The sequence below is a fragment of the Hordeum vulgare genome, chromosome 4H (assembly GCF_904849725.1).
Source record: "Hordeum vulgare subsp. vulgare chromosome 4H, MorexV3_pseudomolecules_assembly, whole genome shotgun sequence".
NCBI classification, from domain to species: Eukaryota; Viridiplantae; Streptophyta; class Magnoliopsida; order Poales; family Poaceae; genus Hordeum; species Hordeum vulgare.
The window spans coordinates 102,376,726-102,392,991 of record NC_058521.1 but is presented as its reverse complement, the minus strand read 5'-3'; positions in this window follow the sequence as shown (position 1 = coordinate 102,392,991).

Sequence of the window (16,266 nt, the reverse complement as noted above, 5' to 3'; positions counted from 1 at the left end):
CATATGATCCAAGTACGGAAAGTATGTTAGCTCATGTGTCTCCCTCATATAAAATTACAAGAATGATTACCGATCTTGTTATCAATTTCCTAGGATGATTCCGCATACCATACCATCATTATTCCACACTCGCTATTTGTAATATATTGTAATATATTCTAACTCTGTTTAATGCAGGAACTATTTTCATATTTTAGTTCTCCAATATCATGCAAAGTTATGCTCTTTATGCCGACAACGAAATTTTATTTCTCGTTACTAGATAGAAGCAAATACGTGGGGTACGTAGAGTCGTATTGGTGGCAGATAGGACTTGAGAGAATATTGACCTTACCTTTAGCTCCTTGTGGGCTGGACACTCCATACTTATCACTTCCATCTTTGGAAAGTGCTATGATGATTCCTTGCAGTTGGGGATTATCATGGACGCTCATAGGCTTGCCCGGCCTCACCATCCAACATGTGGTAGTGCGCTAGATCTCGCTCGCAGGCCCGATGGACACCACCAAATGATAGTGGCACCGGGCGTGTCCTTGGTCCTCCCATCATGGACCTCGTAGTGGGGCCACCTGGGTCCAAGCCATCTGATCCGACTAGATGGCTCGGAGCCGCCCAGAGAGGCCCTTGTGGGATGCCCCCCTTAGAAATAGATAGCTCGGAGGCGCTCTTCACCCGCAAGGAGCCTAGTGAGACGGGTACTCCATCATCCTTTGTAGGGGAAATGGTTCCAATTTAAATACAAGTCTAAAATCATGTACATGTTGTCCACCTACTACTAAACCCAAGTTGCAAGTCATATTTCCAATGGTCGAGAAATTTTCACGTATACCATTGACTAGAATACAATAGAAACCACTCATCAGAAATTTGTTAGTGTTTATGAAAATCTCTACCATGATATTCAATAATAGTAAAATATACATGAACACTTGTTTGTATACTTTATGCAATATCTAAAACTAGAAAAATATGTTTTTGTTAGATCATACAATTTGAACTTCACAGAAGTAAAATTTCCATTAATAAATATTCCAACTGTATAACAAGGAATATTGTAAATATTATTTAAATAACAATGTGATGCGTCTAACTACCGTGTCTAAGTAATTAAAAATTGTACCCAATAATTTCTTTTGATATTTTACAATTAGTTTAAAAAAGTATAAACAATTAGTATAAAACATTGCCCCGTTTCAAAAATGGTTAGGACTACTTGTGCACTCCTAGCTACATCGACACCGCGTCCACCCACGCCCACCCTGGTGGAAATATGCCCTAGAGGCAATAACAAATTAGTTATTATTATATTTCTTTGTTCGTGATAATCGTTTATTATCCATGCTATAATTGTATTGCTTGGAAACTCAAATGCATGTGTGGATACATAGACAAAACACTATCCCTAGTAAGCCTCTAGTTGACTAGCTCGTTGATCAAAGATGGTCAAGGTTTCCTAACCATAGACAAGTGTTGTCACTCGATAACAGGATCACATCATTAGGAGAATCATGTGATGGACAAGACCCAAACTATGAACGTAGCATATTGATCGTCTCGTTTTATTGCTATTGTTTTCTACGTGTCAAGTATTTGTTCCTATGACCATGAGATCATATAACTCACTGGCAACGGAGGAATGCCTTGTGTGCATCAAACGTCGCAACATAACTAGGTGACTATAAAGGTGCTCTACAGGTATCTCCGAAGGTGTCCGTTGAGTTAGTATGGATCAAGACTGGGATTTGTCACTCCATGTGACGGAGAGGTATCTCGGGGCCCACTCAGTAATACAACATCACACACAAGCCTTGAAAGCAATGTGACAAAGTGTAACTCACGGGATCTTGTATTACAGAATGAGTAAAGAGACTTATCGGTAACGATATTGAAATAGGTATGCGGATACCGACGATTGAATCTCAGGCAAGTAACATACCGAAGGACAAAGGGAATGACATACGGGATTATATGAATCCTTGACACAGAGGTTCAACCGATAAGATCTTCGGAGAATATGTAGGATCCAATATAGGAATCCAGGTCCCGCTATTGGATATTGACCGAGGAGTGCCTCGGGGCATGTCTACATAGTTCTCGAACCTGCAGGGTCTGCACACTTAAGGTTCGATGATGTTTTAGTACAGTTGAGTTATATGTGTGGTTAGCGAATGTTGTTCGGAGTCCCAGATGAGATCACGGAAGTCAAGAGGGTTTCCGAAATGGTCCAGAAACGAAGACTGATATATAGGATGGTTTCATTTGGTCACTGTAAAGTTTCGGGCAATTCCGGCAATGTACCGGGAGTGACGAATGGGTTCCGAGAGTTCACCGGGAGGGGTCCCCCCACCTGGGAGTGAGCCCAAGGCACTAGGGTGGCGCCACAAGTCCTTAGTGGGCTTGTGGAGTCAGCCCATGGTGCCCATGGCACCACATAAATAAATACCAAAAGAAAAGAAAAAGAAAAAGGGAAAGAGGGAGGTGGGAAGGAAGAGGAGGACTCCTCCTTCCCCAAACCGAATTAAAGGAGGAGTCCTCCTCCTCCTAGCGCGAGCGCACCCTTGAGGGCCTTGTCCCTCCAGGCAAGCCCCTCCCCCTCCCTCCTATATATAGTGGTGTTTTAGGGCTAATTTGACATAACTTTTGCCACGTGCAACTCAACCCTAGACCACATAGTTCTACCTCTAGATCGGATTTCTGCGGAGCTCGGTCGGAGCCCTGCAGGAGTAGATCATCACCACCACCGGAGTGCCGTCATGCTGCCGGAGAACTCATCTACTTCTCCGTCTTTCTTGTTGGATCAAGAAGGCAGAGATCATCATCGAGTTGTACGTGTGCTGAACGCGGAGGTGTCGTCCGTTAGGCACTAGATCGAAACGGATCGTGGGACGGCTCAAGGGACGTGAAGACGTTCCACTACATCAATCGTGTTTCTTAACGCTTCGTGTTGCGCGATCTACAAGGGTACGTAGATCCAAATCTCCTCTCGTAGATGGACATCACCATGATAGGTCTTCGTGTGCATAGGAAATTTTTTGTTTCCCATGCAATGTTCTCCGACAGTAGCATCATGAGCTAGGTTCATGCATAGATGGTATATCGAGTAGAACACAAAAGGTTTATGGACGGTGATGTTTGATTTTCTGCCCTCCTTAGTCTTTTCTCGATTCGGCGGTATTGTTGGATTGAAGCGGCATGGACCGACATAACTCGTACGCTTACGAGAGACTTGTTTCCTCGATTGACATGCAACCTCGTTGCATAAAGATGATTGGCGGGTGTCGGTTTCTTCAACTTTAGTTGAATTGGTTTTGACCGAGGCGGTCCTTGGAGAGGTTAAATAGCAATTTGCACATCTCCGTTGTGGTTTTTGCGTATGTAAGATGCGATCATACTAGATACCCATAGCAACCACGTAAAACATGCACAACAAATTAGAGGATGTCTAACTTGTTTTTGCAGGGTATGCTTGTGATATCATATGGCCAATGACGTGATGTGATATATTGGATGTATGAGATGATCATGTTGTAATAGTTAATATCGACTTGCACGTCGATGCTACGGCAACCGGCAGGAGCCATAGGGTTGTCTTTAAACTAACATTTGTGTTTGCAGATGCGTTTACTATATTGCAAGGAGGTAGCTTTAGTAGTAATAGCATAAGTAGCACGACAACCTCGATGGCGACACGTTGATGGAAATCATGATGATTGATATCATGGTTTGGCGCCGGTGATAAGAAGATCATGCCGGTGCTTTGGTGATGGAGATCAAGAAGCACAAGATGATGGCCATATCATGTCACTTATGAATTGCATGTGATGTTAATCCTTTTATGCACCTTATTTTTCTTAGAAGGACGGTAGCATTATGAGGTGATCTCTCAGTAAAATTTCAAGATGAAATTGTGTTCTCCCCGACTGTGCACCGTTGCTACAGTTTGTCGTTTCGAGACACCACGTGATGATCGGGTGTGATAGACTCAATGTTCACATACAACGGGTGAAAAATAGTTGCACACGCGGAACACTCGGGTTAAACTTGATGAGCCTAGCATGTGCAGACATGGCCTCGGAACACATGAGACCGAAAGGTCGAGCATGAATCGTTTAGTTGATATGGTTAGCATAGAGATGCTTACCACTGAAACTATTCTCAACTCACGTGATCATCGGACTTGAGTGAGTGAATTTGGATCATGGACCTCTCAAATGACTAGAGAGATGTACTTTTTGAGTGGGAGTTTATCAGTAATTTGATTAGTTAAACTCTAATTATCATGAACATAGTCAAAAGGTCTTTGCGAATTATGATGTAGCTTGCACTATAGCTCTACTGCTTTTTTATATGTTCCTAGAGAAAATTTAGTTGAAAAATGATAGTAGCAACTTTGCGGACTGAGTCCGTAAAACTGAGGATTGTCCTCATTGTTGTGCAAACAGATTATGTCCTTAATGCACCACTCGACGTGCTGCAGCTCGACCGTCGCCTTTGGATGTTGCGAACATCTGACATACACGTTTTTGATGACTACGTGATAGTTCAGTGTGTAATACTTAATGGCTTAGAAGCAAGGTGCCGAAGACATTTTGAAACGTCATGGAACATAAGAGATGTTCTAAGAGATGAAATTGAGATTTCAGGCTCGTGCCCTTGTTGAGAGGTATGAGACCTCCGACAAGATTCTCTGTCTACAAAGTAAAGGAGAAAAGCTCAATCATTGAGCATGTTCTGAGATTGTCTGATTACAACAATCGCTTGAATCAAGTGGGAGTTAATCTTCCAAGATGAGATAGTGATGGTTCTCCAAAGTCACTGCCACTAAGTTGCTAGAGCTTCGTGATGAACTATAATGTATCAAGGATAGATATGATGATCCTTGAGCGATTGGCAATGTTTGACGCTGCGAAAGTAGAAATCAAGAAGGAGCATCAATTGTTGATGGTTAGTAAAACCACTAGTTTCAAGAAGGGCAAGGGCTGGAAGGGATACTTCATGAAATGGCAAACCAGTTGCTGCTCTAATGAAGAAACCCAAGATTGAACCCAAACCCGAGACTAAGTGCTTCTGTTATGAGGGAAACGGTCACCGGGGCGGAGCTACCATAAATACTTGGTAGATGAGAAGACTGGCAAAGTTGACAGACGTATATTTGATATACATGATATTGATGTGTCACTACTAGGAAAAGGCGTGTTAATGGCGCACCATTTTTTGCTACTAATGGCGCACTATAGGTGCGCCACTAGCATCACGCCATTAGACTTTTTTACTAATGCCACACTACAAGTGCGCCATTAGTATCTGTATACTAATGGCGCACCAGGTAGTGCGCCATTAGTATTGCTCATGGTGCGCCATTAGTATCTGGTATACTAATGGCGCACCAGGTAGTGCGCCATTAGTATATATCCTGGTGCGCCATTAGTATAGATCCCGGTGCGCCATTAGTATAGATACTGGTGCGCCATTAGTATATATCCTGGTGCGCCATTAGTATAGCTTATGGTGCGCCATTAGTATGCCTCCCAGGGCCATATTTACCCATATGCTCTGGCTTACTAATGGCGCACTAGTGTGCTGAGTGATGCGCCACTAGCATGAATATTAGGTATTTATTTTATTTTTTCTGATATTTGCACAGATTACAAAATATATTATTGCACAGAATATAGATAGCACAACATATAAACAACACATTTATCGAATACAATAGAAGATTAGTCTCCGAATACAATTCATCATATTAGTCTCCGAATTTAAAATACCGAACAAAGTTAGAACATTACAAGTCTCGAGACCGCGAGTAGCGAGTTTGTCTTCACATTACAACTCGATATATCGACCATCTAAACTACCATCACATATAGAAGAGAGTTGCGGTCATCACGATGAGCATAATCGCAATGAAACTGGTCTTCATCCGGTTCCTCCAACGCTCCCTCCTCTCTCCCGCTAGATAGCGCGCGTATCTAACTTCCGCCTCCGCCCTTGTGGTGTACCCTTTGTAACTGTTACCGCTGAATTGGTGAACCTGTCTCCGACACTCCTCCCAGTCGTCGTAGACTCCGGGAACCTTACCCTTGTACACGACATACGACGGCATCTCTATGCACTAGCCAAACAAAACGTTAGTAGCAATTCACAGAGACATACAAGTTCATTAAAGTTTAATATTACAACTATAACAACACGATTCATGGTCCTACTAATAAATAGCATCAATTATATATAAGTTGAACGACTGTCCAAACCAAAGAGACATACCAGTTCATTAAAGTTTAATATTGCAACATGAATTAGTAGCGATTCACGGGAACGTGGATGAAGCCGCCGTCTTTTGTGATGGTCATGAAATTGCGGTCGTTGTCAACCTGCATTTGTAGCATTGTATCTATCTCACTATTGGACAGCGGAGATCTGAGGTAGAACTGCCTCGAGGTACGAAGGACATCTTGATGGATGATTTCCGCAAACTCCGACTAGATGCAAAAGAATTCTTGTATGATGTCCGCATCCTGGATTGCCGACAAGCGTGCGGCCCAATATTTGAGATTATTTGGTAGCCGAAGGTGATTACTGTCCCGTATGATCGCCCGCATGTGATGGAGGGCGTAGTAGGCATCCTTCTGACTGCCAGGCGGCTGCTTGACGCAGGCGAACGTCGTATTGTGGGTGAACACGTGCTTGCCGTGCCTGAGACTTGTCCTGCTGAAGGTGCCTCCAGATATGGCGTAGCCGGGAAGAGCTTCATCAAGAACTTTCTTGATATTTGTGTAGTATTTTTTTGACTGACGGTCCGAGTCAAAATACGTGGCCGTGGAATATTTCAGGCTTAAGAGGATGAGTGTGCAACGTGTGTCACTGCACAAAACACGGAATGTTAGAAAAAAAAGGACGATCAAAATCTAAGGAATCATATGTTACGTGGCGATGAGGGGATAACTTACCAGGGAAAGTAAGGCACGAGGAAGTTATCCTTTTCTGAGTTTGCCAGAATGACGCCTTTGAGGTATGAACTCGCGACTTGCCGGTCCCCAGCGCCGCCCAAGATCTTGGCACGCATATAGAAGGGGTCGACTATCACTAGGTCCGGGGTCTTGTCTCTAATGATCCGCATCTCCATACTCAGCGAAAATAGCCGAACGAAGGTGTAGTGCAGCGGATGAAGGTTAAACATAGCGAAGATGTCAGCAAACCGCAGGACGATCATACCCCCGATGGCGCTATCGACAAAGCCCTTGCCCTCTGGCACCTTGGCCACGAAAACCGGGTATGCCACATTATTCTCGGAGAGACGCCGCTTCTCCAAACAAAGAACACTGTCATGCAGACTCCGCATAGCACCGGTTGCAGCATTGAGCAGAATAGTCGGTAGCATCGCCCTACCCGCCACATGCACCCTCCTCGAGATATCCTTAGGTGAAGGTGGCCCATCCAGAGCATGGATCGTACTCAGTGCCGGCTGGCTCGCACCCTTGTTAGTCTTTCTTTTCCGTCCCTTCTTCTGCTGATGTAATGGGATCCAGTTCATCTGCTCAGAGACCACCTTCTTGAGTGTGTTGGGGCTGATAATATTTCACACCTCGGCTATCTGAGGCTCGGTGAAGGCGGCAGCTGGAGCCGTCCCCTCAAAACTAAACGCCAGACAACACCTGTTGCAATTGGGTTTCTCCGCAGTACCAGCTAGATCGCGGTCGTCTTTTGCAGGGTTGGGTTCTTGAGAAGGAGGCCCCAAGAATTCCTCACCGTACCCATGTTCGGCAAAGTACTTATCGACCTTGGTAAATGTACCATCGTCGTCATCATCGTCGTCCGGAACCTGTGCCATATGCATGTCCGGATCCTGTGCCATATGCATGTCCGGTAGCGTTGCGGCGGTCTTGCCATGGCTTGGCGCCGGCACGACTGGCGGTATTGCCTGTGGGGTGGTGTCCCCCGCCCCCAAACTAATCTGGCTCTTCGGCCAAAGCAAGGGCCAGCTTAAGCAGACACTGAGGGTCATCTCATCATCTATGTCGGCCCCAGCGGGGTGGAACGGAGGTAACAAGTCGTCGCAGCCTAGCAGCACCCGAACCAGTTGAACCCTATACGTGGTGGGTGGCATCGGTTTACCGTGGAACATGGGGTTGCCCGGTTGAATGATTCTTCCCTTGGCGACATCGATCAACTCGCCGCCCATGAAGTGCAGGAGAGTGCATGGAACGTCGGCGCCGGCGCCCTACGAAAACATGTAGGGCGTCAGGGGATGCCCAGTCAAAGTCAAGGAGATGAAGTCATCGGCCGAGAGAGGCTTAGTTACCGTGATGGCGTCGAGCTTGGCTAATGTCGAGGCACCGCCTACGGCTGGCGTGCAAGTGACGGAGGGGCCACTTGCTGCCGAGGTTCCGACCGGCGCCGGAGACACCAATGGTGTCGCCTGCGCGTTGTGCGAGTTGCTGGCCGTGAAGCTGGGAATCGGGGGCGGCCCCTGTTGGCCGCCCGCAATCCACGCCTGCAGCCCCTCAATCAGGGTAGGCACAATGGCGGTGATCACCCCTCCCACTTGGTGTTGCACTAGCTCTTGGACCATCTCCGGAATCCGCGCCACTTTTGCCTTGAGTTCTTCAACCTCGGGCGACTGGCTTACCAAGTTGGTATTTCTCTCCTTTCGCCCACCAGCGTTATAGTATGACGACCATTTCGTGGACAAGCCTTTGTCGGCCACACGACCAGCTGACGACGGCTTACTGGACTTATCCTTGTTTTTCATTATGTTAAAAGCCCTATTTAAATTGGTGTCCCAATGGGAGCTCTGAGACGACCCCGCGCTACTGCTTTCAGTGTCCTGCGGAAGGAATGAACCATTTAGAAATTTGGCTTCATTAATTAGAATGCAACCATATGGAGCTAATTACATGGGGTGTATTCCTTACCAGAACACGCTCAAGCGCCCTGGTCTTCGCATCCGTGGTAAGCTCCTTTGTTATTGGGTCCACCTTGTACCGGGCCCTGACATAGTTCCTGGTCTGCTTGTCATCGTATTTCTCGAAGCAGGGTGGTAGGCCTTGCTCGGCACGCTCCGCGTCCTCCTTGTCCCATATAGGTTCCGCCACTCTGTAACCGCCGGGACCGAGTTGGTGGACCCCTAAGTTCAACTCCCGCATTTCTTTCCCCCACTGACTTGATTCCGCGGTTGCCTTGCTCTCGCACTTGATCTTGAACTCCTTGTAGTCATCTTCGCTGATCGAAGGATTTTTTGCCTTGATCTTCTCATAACTATCACCTTTGTCAATCATTCTCTTCACCACGCTTCTCCAAGTAGACAAGGCCTTGCTCATCTTCGTGAGGGCGGCACTGTTCACTTTATTCCTTGAGAGGCGTGTGTTTGCGACGTCACCGGGGAACTTGTATCATTCGTGCAGCTTCGTGAAGAGGAGGTTGCGCAAATTCCCTCGGTCCTTATGCCTTAGGTTCTCGGTGTTGATCGAGACAGTGCTCCGAAGAATGCACCCGAGCTGAACCGCGTACCCCTTGACTATTTCTTTGGGCGTCGTTGGATACCCGTCGGAGTTCACTTCAGTAAATTCCTCCTTTACGGTGCTGAGCACGTTCGGGTGCTGGTCCTTCCGTTGCCTCTTCGATTGGCTGCCATCTGTGCGTGCGCTGCGATCATCAGTGGTGGCATCCTCGGCGGCACCATCAGTGGTGTCATCCCCGACGCCACTAGGGGTTGTGTACTCGGGAACGGTGTCTTCCGCGGCGTCCTCATAGCGGTGAGGTTCTTCCTCCATCTCCTGGGACAGCTCCCAGAATGGCTTGCCCGAACCGCCGGCCTCATCTTTGTGGGCCATGTTTCGCTCTAAATAGGAAAAAAAATTGGTCAAAAAGTTGGTTATTGTCAAGGAACAAGATCATGGTCTCATCATTTAGGGTTTGTCGACACCGAGGCATCCTAAAAGCTAAGATTTTATCATTTAGGGTTTGTCGACGCCGAGGCACCCTAAAACTCTAAGATTTCATCATTTAGGTTTTTATTGACACCGAGGCACCCTAAAATCCAAGGTTTTATAATTTAGGGTTTGTCGATGCTGAGGCACCATAAATGCTAAGTTAAGTTTTCATCATTTAGGGTTTATCGATGCCGAGGCACCCTAGGTTGACTGATATATATGGGTATCTTCTAATAATATACCCTATCAAGAAAAGGGAAGGAGAATTCTAAGTTGGGCCTAATCACTTGGCTCTATTGCCACCTATGGTTTAATGCAGCAAGAATAAAGGGGCAGTTGATCCTACTTAATTAAGTACTAAGATACCCCGGCCCATGCATTAGTCGCAAGTACCCCATATGTCCTATTTTTAGCAAAGTCATGCTAAAATTCACGGAAAATTTCAGCATGACCTTTGCTGAAAATAGGACATATGGAGTACCCGAATTTGCCGGAACGGAAGTTAATCGACATTCCGGCAAACTCAAGGGCCTCTCGGGGTACCTGCAAAATCATCACGACACGATGGTCGGAAACAAAACCCAGTAAACTAGCACCACAATGTGCCTCTACTTTCATATGGATGAAAAGGACACAGACCATATGGTCCTCTGCTTTCATATGGACAAAAATAGGTCACCCAACAAAAAATCATCAATAGTGTAGCAAGTTTGTACCCTCAAGAATGAACATATAGCAATATCTGTTGTCCCCCCATAACATACGGAAATCAAAATCAGCTCAACTTAGATGACTAGCTAACTCATTTTTTAGATAGCAATATCTGTTGTCCCCCCATTGTACCTGAAGAAATAGCGGCTGCTGCTCCTCTGCCCGTGCTGCTGATGCTCCTCTTCCGCTGATCCAAGTACTGTACCTGAAAATTAATGAAGTTGATTTAGTGTTAAAATTAGGCATGCGTTAAGTATGACAACGCATGTAAAATTGATAAGTACTAGGACAAACTAAGTTAAGAGTTACGGATTACAATGTAGACGTTTTTGCAAGCTTATGAAGTAAACTAAACATTACTTACGAAGTAAACTAAACTTTGAATGGAAGGGAGGATCCCACCTTGAAAGTATCTATCATAAGCAATCTGCCATCTCACAAAATACAGAAAACAGACTTTCTCAATAGTTGCCTTGACACACAGCATGTGATTATAGAGAACAAGATAACCCTAAGGTGTCATTTAAATTCACCCTGTGATGTTTGGTACATGGATGCATTTATATAGTTGAAAAAAAACACGTGCTTGTGTGAAAATAAGAGAGTCCCGTTATACGAGGTCATGTGGTAAAAAATTATTTTGGTCGTGTCTGATCTCTGATGCAGCTAGTTGGAACAGAACCAACCTTCTAAGCATTTGCACAAGCTCCACCAGAACGCACATGACTAACTATAATCGCACATTTCCCTGAGCTTCAGTGCGTAATGTAATATAATATGCATCTTTATCTGCTAGTATGTGTGATATCATAAACTTAAGTTTTTCAGATATATAAGCTTGCTTGGTGTACTGTAGAGATCAAATTCATAAGGACAAGGAGGAATTGAGCACTACGGTCAAATTTGACTTGAGGAAAACTGCAGATGCGAGTCACTGAAAGATGTTAAGTATGAAAAGAAATATAAGTCAACATATGACCGTGGAGTATAATGACCAACCTTGTATTCGGCCAAGAACAGCTCCACTTGCTAGCCCTCCAACAACAGAATTCATGAGGTCATCGGGTCTTGTAGCTCGAGCATCTCTTGCAAGTTCACGTGCACCTAAGTATCAAAAGAGTATGTGCCTTACAGGTTTACTCCAACATGCTGTTTGTCACCTTGATTAATGCACATGGGCAAACTAACATTTCAAAAGTAGAGAAAAAGAGGTCACGAAACTGTGCAAGTGTGCGATACCACACGAGCTGACACTAGTATAGGCCACTGTTTGCCGTTTAAATTAGCTTGTAACTATATATTTAACTTGCATCATTAAAGTAAACTTGAGCCAGCAGGTGAAACTTATATATAGCCAACTAAAGATCAAAACATAAACAATATTCAGTGACTTAACACTCATCCATGCCAACCAATATAAGCTAAACCAGCAGAAAAAAATATAACCTTGCAGCATCACCTGCCACTTTGTTTGGACTATTTAATTACAGACTTAGCAGGACTGCAACTAAAGCAAGAAACCCTGATAAACAAAAATTGCTTCAAAACCTAACTAAAACAGGACACAGCAGATAGACAGCCTAACCTAAGAAAATGGAGAGAAGGTCAAAGTAATGGGAATAAGAGTGTGTAGACAAGGTCAAAGTTAATGGAGAGAAGGTCAAGGTCAAAATATGAATAGTAGAATTAAAGTAACGGGAGGATTCATATACATGCAGTAGGCCGCAACAGCAAACCCCAATGACGCTGATTTAATGAATTATAAGACGACAAGAAGAAATTGAAGGAATAAGACCTGAATTTGTATAAGAAATTTTGTTTTAATGATAAATCTGCAAACATGGAATTTACAAAGCATGCATACGAGTGTGATGATGATACTGACTTGGTATTCCCATGAATCAAAATATTTCCTGGATATTATCATAACTTAATGGCCAGTAGCATAACAACATAGATTTTATACTTATATACAGGAGAAGTGGAAGAAATCATCTCTTGGTTCATGAAACGTGAGGCCGGAATTGGGATTAGGGATCGGTTTCGTACCTACTGTACATCAGGCGAGCATGCAAAGTTGCTGCTCTGTTTGTCAGATACGGATACGTGAAGAGAAAGACGAACATCGCGACCTGGTGGTGGAGGAATTGGAGGACAAAAATGAAGGGGGTGAGGGGGGAGCAAATGTTCTGCAATAACACAATTTGGATGCTGTGCGTTAACTTCTGCTGCGGATTTCTTAGAGGTGATTGATTATTTTGCCCTGTTGGTTCCCCAAAAGTGGTGTCTTTCCTTCTCGAAATAGGCCGGTTCATCCTAAACGGAATCAAATCACAAGGCGCAGACTCAATTCAAGAAATCACAAGCAGATAAACCTAACGACCCGGGAGCGGCATTGTGACATCAGAGAGTTCAACCCTAGCTAACTTCACCCCAGTTCGTAGTACAAAAGCTGCAGGCAAACCGATACTACCGACCAAAACAGGTAGAGAAAGAGAAGACAAAACCTTGAGCTCCAGGAATTCATGGCCTCCCCAGCAACTCAAGGAACACCAGAGTTCCGTGGGGAGGGGGAAGGGGGAGACGAGGGTACCTGTGCGGAGCGGGAAGCCACCTCTGGGGGGACGAAGGAAGGGAGCCTGGCCGGCGCGGCGGCGGAGGCAGAGGCGGAGGCGGCGGCGGCGGCGGAGGCAGAGGCGGAGCAAACCCTAGCGCCGTGTCACATCCCTGACCCCTTAAGCAAGTTAGTCTTGTGCTCATGTCTTCTTTCCATTGCATCTAAGAAATTGTCAACAAGAACAAAGAAAGAGGTGAAGGAAAAACTCAAACCCTAGCCACTTCTTCAAATAAAGGAAATCTCAAAACTAGTTAAAATCAATGAACCCAAAATGGCCTCAAGAAAAGTTCAAACTTTCTGATAAATCATGAAAGTAAATGAGCAATGAAGAACACCATTTTCTTGACACTTTAAGTATTTTAAATAAATGCAAAAAGCTACTAGTTTCAAGTTTTAAATTTGAAATCAGAAACTTTAAATTTTCAAAAATGTTGAAAACTTTGGAAATGGTTGGAAATATTCCAACAAATATTCTAGGGTGCTCAACATAGTTTTTTCAATTTATTTCGGAGCTGAAATAAATAGAAAATCAGTGAAATAGCAAAACAGAAACAAAAAACACAAAGAAAATGAAAAATCCTTACCTGTCGCCTAACCTGGCCCGGCCCAGCAATTCCTGTCGTCTTCCTCCCCCGCCAGTGGGCAGCAGGAGGTGGCCGCCGCGTACTCCGGCGCGGCCACGCACCTGTGCGCGTGCCTGGCCGCCGTCTCGCGCTGGCAAGCCCGGGGATAAGCTCCCCAAGCCCGTGGCTACCCATTCCCAGTGCCAGATCCCCCCCCCCTCCTCTCGGATCTCTCCTCCCTCCTTCTGCCGCCATTGGAGCCCAAGCAGAGCTCGAGCTCGCCGTCGATCTAGCCGAGCCTTCTCCCTCCTGAGCCACGCAGTAGGTCCGCCACACCTCCCTGAAGCTTCCTAGCCCCGAGCCCGACGCTGAGGTGCAGTGAAACGACGAGCAGCTGTCGTCTTCCTCCTCGGGTCACCGAAGATCGCCGCCGACGTTCTCCCTCTCCAGGCCATCCCCGAGCAGACTAGCGCCACCACTGCACACCCCGTGAGCATGCGGTCATTTCCCCTAAGCTCTCCCCGTCGATCCCCTCCTCTAGGCTTAGTTCCATCGGAGCCCGACGAGGACCGCCGCTGCAGCTCGTCGCCGGTAGCCCTCCGGTGATGAGTTGGTCCGTCTGAGGCCACCAACAGCCTCAGGACATCATGTAGATGCGCTAGGTGCCTAGCACCGCGCGTTTTGACCCCGTATTCGATGGCTTCGACGATGGCCGAACTTGGTCGCCGCCAAGCTCGTCGCCAGCGTTGATTCCGTCCACCCCAGCCCCTGGGGCTTGTCCCATCGTGCGCGCCATCGAGTGGTCATTCCTCTGGTGCTCTCCGCGCCGAGTTTCGCCCTCTATGCGCCATTTCCGATGCCCCCCGACGTTCTGGTGCTCGCCGGAGGCTCCCGCCGGCGAGGACGACCTCGCCGCCGGTGGATCTCAGCTGGCCTGAGCCACTGACGGGTGGGGCCAGCCTGTGGATAGTTTAGAAATAATAAAAAAAATCAGATAAATTAATAAGACACTGACATGTGAGTCCAGTAAGATTAATCAGCTAATTAAGTTTAATCTTAATCTAAAACTGACTAGAGACACTGACCAGTGGGTCCCACTGGTCAGGTTTGACTTTCAACGGCCAGTTGGACCTGCTGATGTCATGCTGATGCAGTAAAAGTATTTTCCAGTATAAAAATAATTCCAAAAATGTTTAAAACTTCAAAAATTCATAGAAATTAATCTGTAACTCCAATGAAAATAATTTATGTATGAAAAAGTATCAGAAAAATTCAAGGAATCTGAATATGCTATTTTCAACCATGTTTGAAAAAGTTACAGAACCCAAACATGTAGCTTAATGAATAAGTCAATTCTTATAATTACTTTAGAAATGGAATATGAAAAGTATTTAATTTCTTTTTGTTTGACATGATCAAACATTGTTCTAATAACAAATCAGTACCTCAACATGACATCTCATGCATGTTAACATCAAGATGATCTGAGCATCAGGTCGAATCAATTAAATCGGTATCCGAGAATACCTCGTTTGAATTGATATTTGAATGTGATTCAAATCAACTTCAAACCTAATACATGTTGATTATAATAGTTTATCACCTTGCATTCTCATGCCATGCTCATGCATCATCATGTTTGCATATGATTGTTATTGATTGTTGCCATTCATTTCGGTAGGCTCCGCTCCCCCGGATTCCACCGAATATCCGTCTGATGGATATTGTCCCTCCTCTGAGCAACAAGGCAAGCAACCATTTCGATCATCCCGATAAATCCCATGTTCTTGCTCCTGCACTTATTTATTGCATTAGGATCAAATGCTTCAAATGCTTTTGCCACGTTAGTTGAACCCACTTCCTTTGCATGACCTAACCTTGTCACAGTAAATAGCCGAACCTTGCAACCTAGCATACCTGGTAGTTGCTTGAGCTATGTTGTGCCTTATCCTGCTATGCATGCTATGCTTAGAGTTGTGTATGGTCTGTCATCTGGGAGATGAACAGAATTGTGAGAATGTGTTCGGTAAGCAAAGGTTGTGTGTTGAACCTAATTTGGTAAAGGTGCCGGTGAAAGGCTGTGTAGGAGTACATGGCGGGTTGTTTCATTGGAACCGTCCTTAGGAACTGAGTTCCGTGTATGTAATCCAAGACTAGATACTACCACATGCTGGGCCCTGAAATATGACCCCGCTCGGCCTATTAATCGCTTAGTACTCTGTCCAGGAGTTGCAAGTAGTTTCTGGTGTTTATAGTAATGCTGGAGGCCGTGCATGGTGCTGACCTAAGAGGTGGGCCGTGATGCGGTAGGCAGTGGCACGGTGTACCAAGTGGCACCCGGATGGTGGTCTTGGGAACCCTGCGCACATCATTTGAGGCCGTGGCGGAAACCTCGGCCGGACTTCCGTACGGGTTACTCTCAGATAGGTGATAAACCTGGACT